This window comes from Taeniopygia guttata, chromosome 15 (assembly GCF_048771995.1).
Source record: "Taeniopygia guttata chromosome 15, bTaeGut7.mat, whole genome shotgun sequence".
Taxonomy (NCBI): Eukaryota; Metazoa; Chordata; class Aves; order Passeriformes; family Estrildidae; genus Taeniopygia; species Taeniopygia guttata.
Genome location: NC_133040.1, coordinates 9125697 through 9135163, shown reverse-complemented (window position 1 = coordinate 9135163; position 9467 = coordinate 9125697). Strand labels below are relative to the sequence as shown.

At 51.0% G+C, this 9467-nt stretch overlaps 1 long non-coding RNA gene across 1 annotated transcript; it reads right to left on the bottom strand.

The window, feature by feature from the left end:
* Window positions 1-6069: 6069 nt before the first annotated feature.
* Window positions 6070-8750, bottom strand: LOC140685160 (uncharacterized). Its single transcript, XR_012058429.1, has 2 exons — window positions 8619-8750; window positions 6070-7083 (listed from the first exon to the last, which is right to left on the bottom strand). It is a non-coding gene; the product is annotated as an uncharacterized lncRNA (long non-coding RNA).
* Between the last annotated feature and the right edge of the window lie 717 nt (window positions 8751-9467).

Here is a 9467-nt window from a genome sequence, read left to right as displayed (position 1 = left end):
CTCTGTGTGGGGCTGCGGGATGAGCCGTGCCAGGAGCAATGACAACCATGTGCAGGAGCCTTTGGCGTGGGCAGGTCTCACACACTCATTCAGAAATGGGAACATAAACCCCTCTTAATAGGGGATTTGTTGTCAGACTTTGTTCCCTCAGCTCCTCATGTCCCTACATGGGGGGACAACCCAGGAACAAATGTTGTGCTGACTCTAGTGATGGTTTCCTGCATGTGCAACCTCCTCAGAGCTGCTGGAAGGATTGTGGTGACACCATCTGAGGCACATCAGGCTCTCTCCAGCACTGGGAGACAGTGATTTTTTTTGCTTTCAGATCATCCTCTCAAGCTGCCAGAGCCTAAAATAACTCTTACTCATCGAGGAGCAATGGATGCAACTCGCATTCATTATCAGAGTGTCAGTCAGTCCGTGCCCACGTGGAGGTTTGTCCCTTCCCCTCACGCCTCCACTGCTTCCTCCTGGCTGGCAGAGCGTGGCACGGTGCCTGGTGGCAGGGATTGCTCCCATCTCACCGCCAGCCTCAGCAGTGCCCCCAGCACGGGCTGAGCCACTGGGAGCACTGGGAGATTGGAACTGGGGGGGTTTGGAGAGGCTGTGGCCTGAAAATGGGCTGAGGGCAAGGCAAGCCAAGAGCCAGGGGGCTCATAAAACGGGAAAGCTGGCCGGACAGAACGCACATCCAACCAATATGGTTAAAGCTACGTTCTCCGTTTATTCTAGAGAAGATGGCAGTTTTTATACACTTCTACATAGTTTACAGTTTACAAAGGCACTCTGGCACGCTAACATTGTTTACCTTTGCCTTAAGGTGGTCAGGCTTTTCACACTGCAGCTCTACCCTAATTCACACTCAGATAGCTCATTACTTTGTGGTTACCTTAACATAATTTTTAACTGCGCCACAACTGAATTCTCACTGCATCAAAGGCTTCGAGGCCCCACCAAGGCCGCTTATCAGGGCCTAGTCTGAGGGGTAGCTCAATTCTCACTCCAGACATAAATCATGCTCTCTGTCTCTCAGAAATTCTGTAACACAGGCCTGGTCTGCCCAGTATAAACCAGCAAGGCAGAAGCACTAAGGGCTGGACCGCCATGGCAAAGGTGCAGCAGGGGTAGATTGGGTCAGTGTGGGTGAGATGAGCAGTTCACAAACACCCCTGAGCTCACAGCCACAGCGCTCTCTGCTCTGCAAGGCCACATCTGCCCTCATTCAGATTATTTGTACACCTCTGTCTTGAGAAACCTGAGGGGAATGGCAGCAGCTCAGCCTGATCTGGCCACAAACTGCTCCTGAAGATGCAGGATCTGGCTGGCACCTCCCTTCTGCAGCGGCGGCAGCAGGAGCAGCAGTGATGTGGGAGCTCAGTGCTGATCCCTGGGGCACCCAGCCCCGCTCCCAACCTGTCGGAATCTGAGGTATTGATGATCCCGAGATTGTAAAAGTCTCTGTCTTTCTGCCCTGTTGCCAAAGAAGAAGCCATAATTTGTCTGTGCTGGTTTCAAGGTTGTTTATTCTGTTTATCTCTAACATGTTCTGCTGCCCTGCCGCAGCTCTGTCCTGCAGGGCAGCGTGTGGGGCTCTGCCCTCAGTGGGATGGTACAAACATTAAATACCACAAACTACCTGTGCTGGATTTACAATAACGTGCCAATATCTGTCACCTACGTTGGACAGTGTGTCCCCAGCCTGAACCAACAGAAAAATGCCAACACCACAGTGAAACATGAAGGGCATGAAGAAGGAGGAAAAGGACAAGGCACACCCAATTTCCTCCATCTTGTCCCCTTTGGACCCCTAATCTAGAATCCTAAAATTTTACTTTTGCACCCGTGCCACACTTAATTATTACTTATATCAAACAGCTTGTAATTCATCCTGTAAGATTGAAAACTCTTTTCCATGGACAGAGGTCACAGCCAGTGTCTCTGGGGGCTCTGTCCAGGGGGGTTCCTGACCCCTGTCAGGGTCCCAGACCTGCCAGGGCAGCCAGAGGGATGCCTGGACTCCCACACCAGCCCCAGCAGACTCAGGGGGTGAGGACAGGATGCTTGGGAGCCCTTTCCAGTGACCACTGCCTGAATGTCCATCCTGCCCAGCTCCTTGTGAGTGAGAGCCCAGCTGGGTGCTGGGCCCAGGCAGAGCCCACCCCTCTCCCCGTCTCCATCACCAGCTCCCCTTTGCTCATCCCTGCACAACGCGTCCCTTTGGCTCCCCAGGCCATGTGTGCAGCTTTACAGAGGTGACAAAACCCTGCAAACAGCACTCAGCCACCCCTGCACCCCCTCAGCACCCCTGGCCCTCTCCCCTGACTGCAACTCACAGGCTCTCACATAAGCAATGGAGAAAAGTGTCAGGCTGGGGAAAAGACAGATCACGAGTATTCCTGGCCCTGACATTTTCCTCCAGATATCTGGATTTCCATATATTTGAAAACCTAATATAAACAACAGAGAGAAAATTTGCATTTCGGGCAGTGAGGAATGAAAAATGGAGGCGGGGTAATGTATTGCTGCTCGAGGAAGAGGAATGACAGTGGTAGAGTCGAGCACACACGACAGCGCCCAATCGGCTCGTGGCAAACTCATTTCCTGGCAGAATATAGGGTTTCATCTGCTGGAACATTTAATAGGCATCAAAGAAAGATCACTTCCCTCCTCTCAGCGCAGATTGAGAGCCTTCGCTCTTGCTTTATTTTTGCCATTTTATTAAACCCTTTATATAGTTTTAATACAATATGTATGATCCTCCAGCAAACAAATAAATTCTTAGGCGCTTCCCAGATTCTAAGGATTTCTAATGGTTACGAATGTTTTATTTATATTTTCAGAGAGGCATTAAATATGCGATGTGTAAAAATATGCAACAAGGAAAAAAAAAAAAAAATCAACCCTAATTTATTGTTCCGTTCCGAGCGGCGTTACAGATGGAGTTAATTTGGGAAGCCCAGGGATGGGGCTGAGCCCCACACATCTGGGTTTGCTGCAATGGCTGAAATGCCCCAAAGTGCAACCTCAGGGACTTTCTGTCCTCGCTCAGCTGGGCACAGGGGTGTGACATGGGCTGGGAGCAGTGGGAGAGCCACACACACACACAGATGTGGGATTTACAAACCCTTTCCCAAGTGACAAATGCCCTCTTACTCCAGAGCAGAAGAGATGCCTGGAATTCTCACACCGTGGCAGAAAAGGCTCATTCCCAGTTGGCTAAATGGGTTTGGGGACTGTGGATCCTGAGCTTCCAATGGATTCATCCCAGTAAAACCCCTGATGGTCACTGCCACACTCCCCAGGGCAGCAGGTGGGTGAAAATTTTGGGAAAAAAAAATGGTTTTAGTGCTGTCAGGTGCAAAGGAGGCTCACGTGGAGGACAGCTGGGTGATGGAGCACTCTGAGCTGACCCTAGCCATGCTTCCCTGGATGTTTGGAATTCCATTTCCCATGGCTTCCCCAAGCCTGGGTGAGGGCTGGGGAAGGAGGAGGAGCAGGAGCACCCAGGATGATTTTTGATGACAGCACTCAGTAAAGCTGGAAGCAGAGTGTCTGCAGAACCTTAGTTATGGCTTGGAGTAGCACTTTGCTCCGAGGTTCCCTTATTTAGGAACCAGGGAAATGCATCAGGAGACTTTCAGAGGCTCATCAATTCTGCTCAGCTCCGGTCTGGACACCGATCTCCCCAGCTCAGGCATATCCTTGGCAGGCAGCTCCTTCCCCCTAAATATTCCAGCACACACCAACACCCTGCTGCTGGCTGTGCCTGTGTGAAGGATCCCTGTGTCCCTGCACAGGGGACTCTGCTGCAAAACTTCTCTCCTTGTGCTGGGACCTACCTGGTGCTGACAATAACCTGGAGTGTGTCCCTGGTGGCTGCTCCTCAGTCTTTGCCAACCCAGAGCCCAAATCCTGCCTGGGAGGTGCCCTCTGTCCTGGGTGATGTCCAGCTGTGGCAGCACACGGCTGGAGATCACACGGCTTCCAAATTTGGAGCATCCCCATCAGCTGAGACTTCATCACAGAAATAAACCCCCAGTTAAGAGGTACACAGACAAGGAAGACCAAGCATGGGATTCACCAGGAGACTCTTGATGCCACCCGAGAATGGCTGAGCTTGCACAAATATATTAAGAAACCCTTGAGAAAGCCTTAATTGCACATTACACATCTGTAACTGCTGCAGCACGAGCAGCCTCCTGTCAGGGACACCAGGGAGATTTTTACAGCTTTTCTATCCTGGGCACTTCCCAGCTATTCTTAACACCCTGAGAGTAATAAGAAATCTGTAAATCCCCCCTCCCTTGCTCCCGAGGAGGCCGGGAGTGACGCCCGTGGAGGGCAGACACTGATGCATGGCTGGTGCTGAATACATTGTCTGTGGTCCTGTGAGCACAGCGCTGTGAGGTGACCTCCTGGTTCAGGGGAACCCGCCTTAACAGAGCTGTAGTCATGTTGATTCAGAATCTCTTTCATGTGTGTCCTCAGAAAAATGTATTTGCAGGCAACATGGCCAGGGCGGGAGCGGGGGCTGTGACAGGCGCTTGTCCCTCCTGCGAGTCATTAGTGCAGACACCGAGGGGACAGCGCCCTGTCACCCTCCTGGGCACCAGCTGGCACCTGGTGGGGTGGAGGGGACTTTACAGGGTCACCCAGGCTCCCACCCAGTCTCTTTCCCTGCCCCAAATCCCACAGGGAACTCCAAAAGGCACCCAAAGAACGGATCCTGCGTGCAGAGCCCAGAGGCAGGTGTTGGTTCTGGCCTGGTCACAGAGCTCTCAGCCTGCTGGCCAAAGCTAAACCACTCACCACTCTGGTTACCCCAGAGGGAAAGGGATGTGAGCAGGGAAAGACAACAGAAATAATTCTGTTGTTGCTACCAGCTGGACTCCGTGACCTTAGAGGTCTTTTCAAAACTCAGTGATTCCATGATTCTCACCAAATCCTTCTTTTTGTGTACTCTTTGCAAATACATCTGCATTATTAAAAGAAAAATAATTTCCAAAACCCTGCAAAACCCAAATTATGTTTTTAAGAACCGTAAAATGAAATATCCAAATTTTAAAAACGTATTTCCCAATTAGCTTTGTGATAAAATAATTTGCCAGTACTTTTTGCTGTTCCCAAGCTTGTTTGGAGAGGGAGCTAATCCCTCTCCACTTCAGCCGAGGCTGCTGAGAGGTTCTGGCTGTGTCCCTTGCTTTGACCTGACCAGCTGGGTCATTCCCAAAATCCAGCCTGATGCTCCCAGCTGAGCCTCCCCATCCCTTGGGGTATACAGCACCTTCCCCACCGACCCCCAGAGGAAAGAGAAAACAAAGACAAAAAAAACCCCAGATATTTTCCCACGATTTTCCTTAAATGGTCTAAATTCCAGAAGGAGAGGCAAAGGAAGACACAACCTGAGCAAGCCCAGGAGGGATGTCACTGTCCTTCCCACTGCTGAAGGGCTTCTTCCCACAAGGGTGTCTCAGCCCTTCCAGCAGGGAATTGCCAACCACCTCTCTGAGAGATTCAGCCCTTCATGCTGCTCCTCTCCTGTGTTTCAGCAGCTTCCCCCAAAAGTCTCCAGCCTGGGAGGGGTTTTCCTGCCTGCTGACCAGGGATACTTAGCATCTGCCAGCTCCATCCCTGCCTGCATCCCCACAGGGAACAGAGCAGGGTCTGGCACCACTGCCAATCCCTGTCTGACACCGGGATGGAGCAAGGCTTGACAGCACTTCCCATTCCTGCCTGCCACTGGCATGGATCCGGGCTTGGCCCTACTGCTGATCCCACAGGTTGCATCCTACAGGGGCTGAGCAGGGCATCTGCTGTGGCTCAGAGAGGCTGCAGAGCTCCCCAGTGGTGTTTAGCTTTCCAGGTTTGTCGCTGGAATGATGATTCTCATCACCACTTGAATTTAATTTAAATGGTTTGCTTCTGCTTTCATTTTATTGGCACCCATTAGATCCCCCTTGTACCTCTGGCATTTCCTTAATAGTCTTTTGACTCATCTGCTCTCAGGAGGAGAAACATTTTTTACAAGAACAATATGAAGTAACAGTTATAAAATCTGTAGCCCGGTGATAAATGTTAAGGACTCATATTCTTTTATTGGAAATTGCTGTCTTTCAAATGTTTAACAGATTTGTAAAAATAATTTCTCCAAAAGGTTACGCTTCTATTGAACTCCATTAGAGAGAGGCTGGGCTCTAAATCACAGCCACGTCCCGGAGCCCTCACATGGGGACACGCCAAAGTCATCACTTTCCCCCTGGTACACACAACTCCTGGCTCCTCTCCAGCAGCATTCCATCGCCAGGACACTTTCCTTGACCCCCAGGTCCCCCTGCCACAGCTGAGGGGCCGAGTGCCGGAATCCAGGCGTGAAATGATGAAGGGCCGGGGCTGCGGCAGCTCCGGCTGCGCCACGACCTCAGATGGGAAATCGCCACCTTTTTTTCTTCCCCCCTTCTCCTCATCCCGGCCTGTCGCATGCCGGGTGGAAAAGATTGTATTTATCACCTGTCAGGGCTTGGCAGAGCTGAGTTACGTGGAGCAGGACAGCATAAAATTATCATACACAAGCATGAAATTACAAAATCGCTCGGAACTGAACAACAAAATTATTTCATTTCTGAGGGAGGCCATTCCATTTTTTAGTCGTGACACCTCAACTGCCAAACTTTGAATTGAAATTGAGTGTGAGGTGCATGGAATATAGACAGCAATAACAAGCAAAGGCATGTAAACTAGCCATGCAAATACACTACATTAATGGCCCTGGAAACCTCCCACAGGAGATATGTAACTAAATAAATGTCACATGTCCCAATAACTCAACTTTTCTTATACATTGTGAAATGAATTATGCTGCAATCGGAGCGCAGGCTGCTCCTGGCAGCGGGGCTCCCGTTCCCCTGGCGTTCCCCTGGACAGCTGGGGCTGTGGAAGGGTTTGATGCCAGAGCTGGGTGCCCACAGCAAAGCCGGTCACTGGCTGGGTCTGCAGCAAGGCACACTTTGGTGACAGCGTTCCCATCCTTTGTGAGAACTCCCCACAGGCAGCAGGAATCACCAGATGATGAAGGCTGGGAAAGACCTTTAAGATCAAGTCCAACAGTGATGTTATTGCATCTCATCCCGACTCCAGAATCCCCAGGATCCCAGAGCAGAGCTCACATTTCCATCCCACCATCGCAGCCGGGGCTCAGGGCTGCTCTGTGTGCGCTGAAAGGTCTGGTAGAGGCACAGAGGGTTTCTTGGGCTGCCTCTGCCAGCCAGGAATGGGAGGGAACAGAGCTCCCTTTCCCTCAGCCTCCTCACAGGGAGCCCAGCACTGCCAGAACAGGCCCAGCCCTGCGTGAGGAGCGTCACAGCAGCTCCATTTTGCTGCAACCAGTAGAGTCCCAATGACTGTCAGCAAGAGGATCCCAGAGGAGCAATGTTTTATAAACACCATTTGTGTCACAGCTTATTGTGTGTTTGTCTGGCTGTCCCCAGGGATGGCAGAAGGGTGGCAATAACACAGCCCCTTCCAGTGCTGGCACACCTGTGGGTGCTGCCAGGGGCAGGGGGCACAGGCAGGAGCTGCTGGGGTGGTTTGGCTGGGGGGGAGGCTGCACCATCCATCACGGATTTGTCAGCTCCCTCTGCAGCGCTGATGGGCTCGGCAGGGTCTGAGCAGAGCAAAGCAAATGAGGTGGGAGATAAAATTAAAAACAGAGGGAAATCACAGCCTGGGGTTGGGGGAGACACCCAGCTGCCTCCTGCTGGGCTGGATCACCCACCCCAAGGCACCACCAACTCCTGCTGCTGCTTTTGCTGGTTGCTGCCTGCATCCCTGCCTGGCTGGTGAGGAGAACACCCTGTGCAGCCCAGAGCCACAGTGGGATGTCACCACCCAGTGAGCTTTCTCTGGACACCCCCACCTTGCTCAGAGAATCTTTTAATCCCAGCAGACCCACGCCTATTAAATATTGTCCTTCTGCTCCCCTTGCTTTAAAAGAGGAAGAGGGATTTTGTAAGGCTCAGAGCTTCTGACAGGAGCACAGCAGCACTGGAAGCACCTCATACAACGAGGAGTTTCCAGAGAACAGAAATTCCTGGTGATTTATGGTGGAGCAAACCTGGCTCTTACACCTCCCAGGCAAGCCTTTGATGCTGCCCCTTTAATCCTTGGCCACCCAGTACTAATTATGACTGTAAGATAGTCTTTATATTTAATTAAAAACAAGGAAAGGCTTCTCCATTTAACGAGAAGCCTCCCACAGCAGACCCTGTGCTCTCCCCAGGATCCTTTCCTGCTCTGTTTGAGGCCAGCAGTGTGAAGCTCTGGAGGATCCTAAGGAGAATTCCCCAAAGGCTGCGCTGATCCCCACCCCTGTGCTGACCACCCACCCCATGAGGGCAGGCAGGACCAAGGGGGGCCTGTGCCAGGGTCCCTGTCCCCAAGCCAGGCACAGGCACAGGACAGAGAATCTCCCTGCTCTGTGCTAGGGAGGATCACAGGGAAGATTTTCCCATTATTTCCACAGGGTTTTTCCACAGGAAGGAGCTGGTGCTGAGGAGAGGGAAGGGCAGGAGATGGAAGGGTGGTGCAGGGCAGGTGGGGGCTGTAAACCTGCTTTTCCATACCTAAAAAATGTCAAGCCCTGATCAGGCAGCTGGAACAGTGAATGGCAGGACGTGGAAAAGTGGAGGAGGGAATCCCAGCGTGGCTCCTGGTGGTCCCTGGTGGTCCCTGGGAGGCACCGAGCACTGCTCTGCTCTGCCTGTTCTGCAGAGGGGAAGGAGAGGCTGGGAAATTATCATCAGTTTAAGTCAGTTCAACTTCAGTTCCCAGAAAAATATTGGAACAAATGATCAAACAAACTATTTATAAGCACCAAGAAGATAACAGGGTGAGTAGCAGCCAACATGGGTTTGTCAAGAACAAATCGTGGCAAACCGATCTAATTTTCATCTGCGACAGGGTAATAGGCCTTCTGGATAGAAAAGAAGCAGTAAATGTCATATCTTGACTTTAATAAGATTTTTGACACCGTCTTATATGACATTCTCACAAGCAAGCTGAGGAATCAGAGTCGAGATGAAAATACTATTTGGTGAGGGTAAAACCAGTTGAAAAAGTGCAGTCAGAGACTAGTCAGGGATGGTTGGATGAAATGAGAACTGCTGGATGGCTCTGTTCTATATCCAGGGCCATTCACTATCTGGTCTGTGTGATGGGGAAAATGTAATTATTAAATTTGCAGTCTTTGAATGCATTAGAGAGCAGAATCTGAATGGCAAAGGTCTTGGAAAATGCTGGAGTTAGTTGAGAGAAATGAGAATTTATCTGCTGGATCCAGGTGCAGAGTATGGCCCCTGGAGCTGAGCATAATTGGGGAATTACTGGTGTGACAGGAGGAAAGGATCTCAGACTTATTCCAGATCAGAAGTTGAAATTAGGCCAACAATATCATGATGCTAATGGTTTGCAGG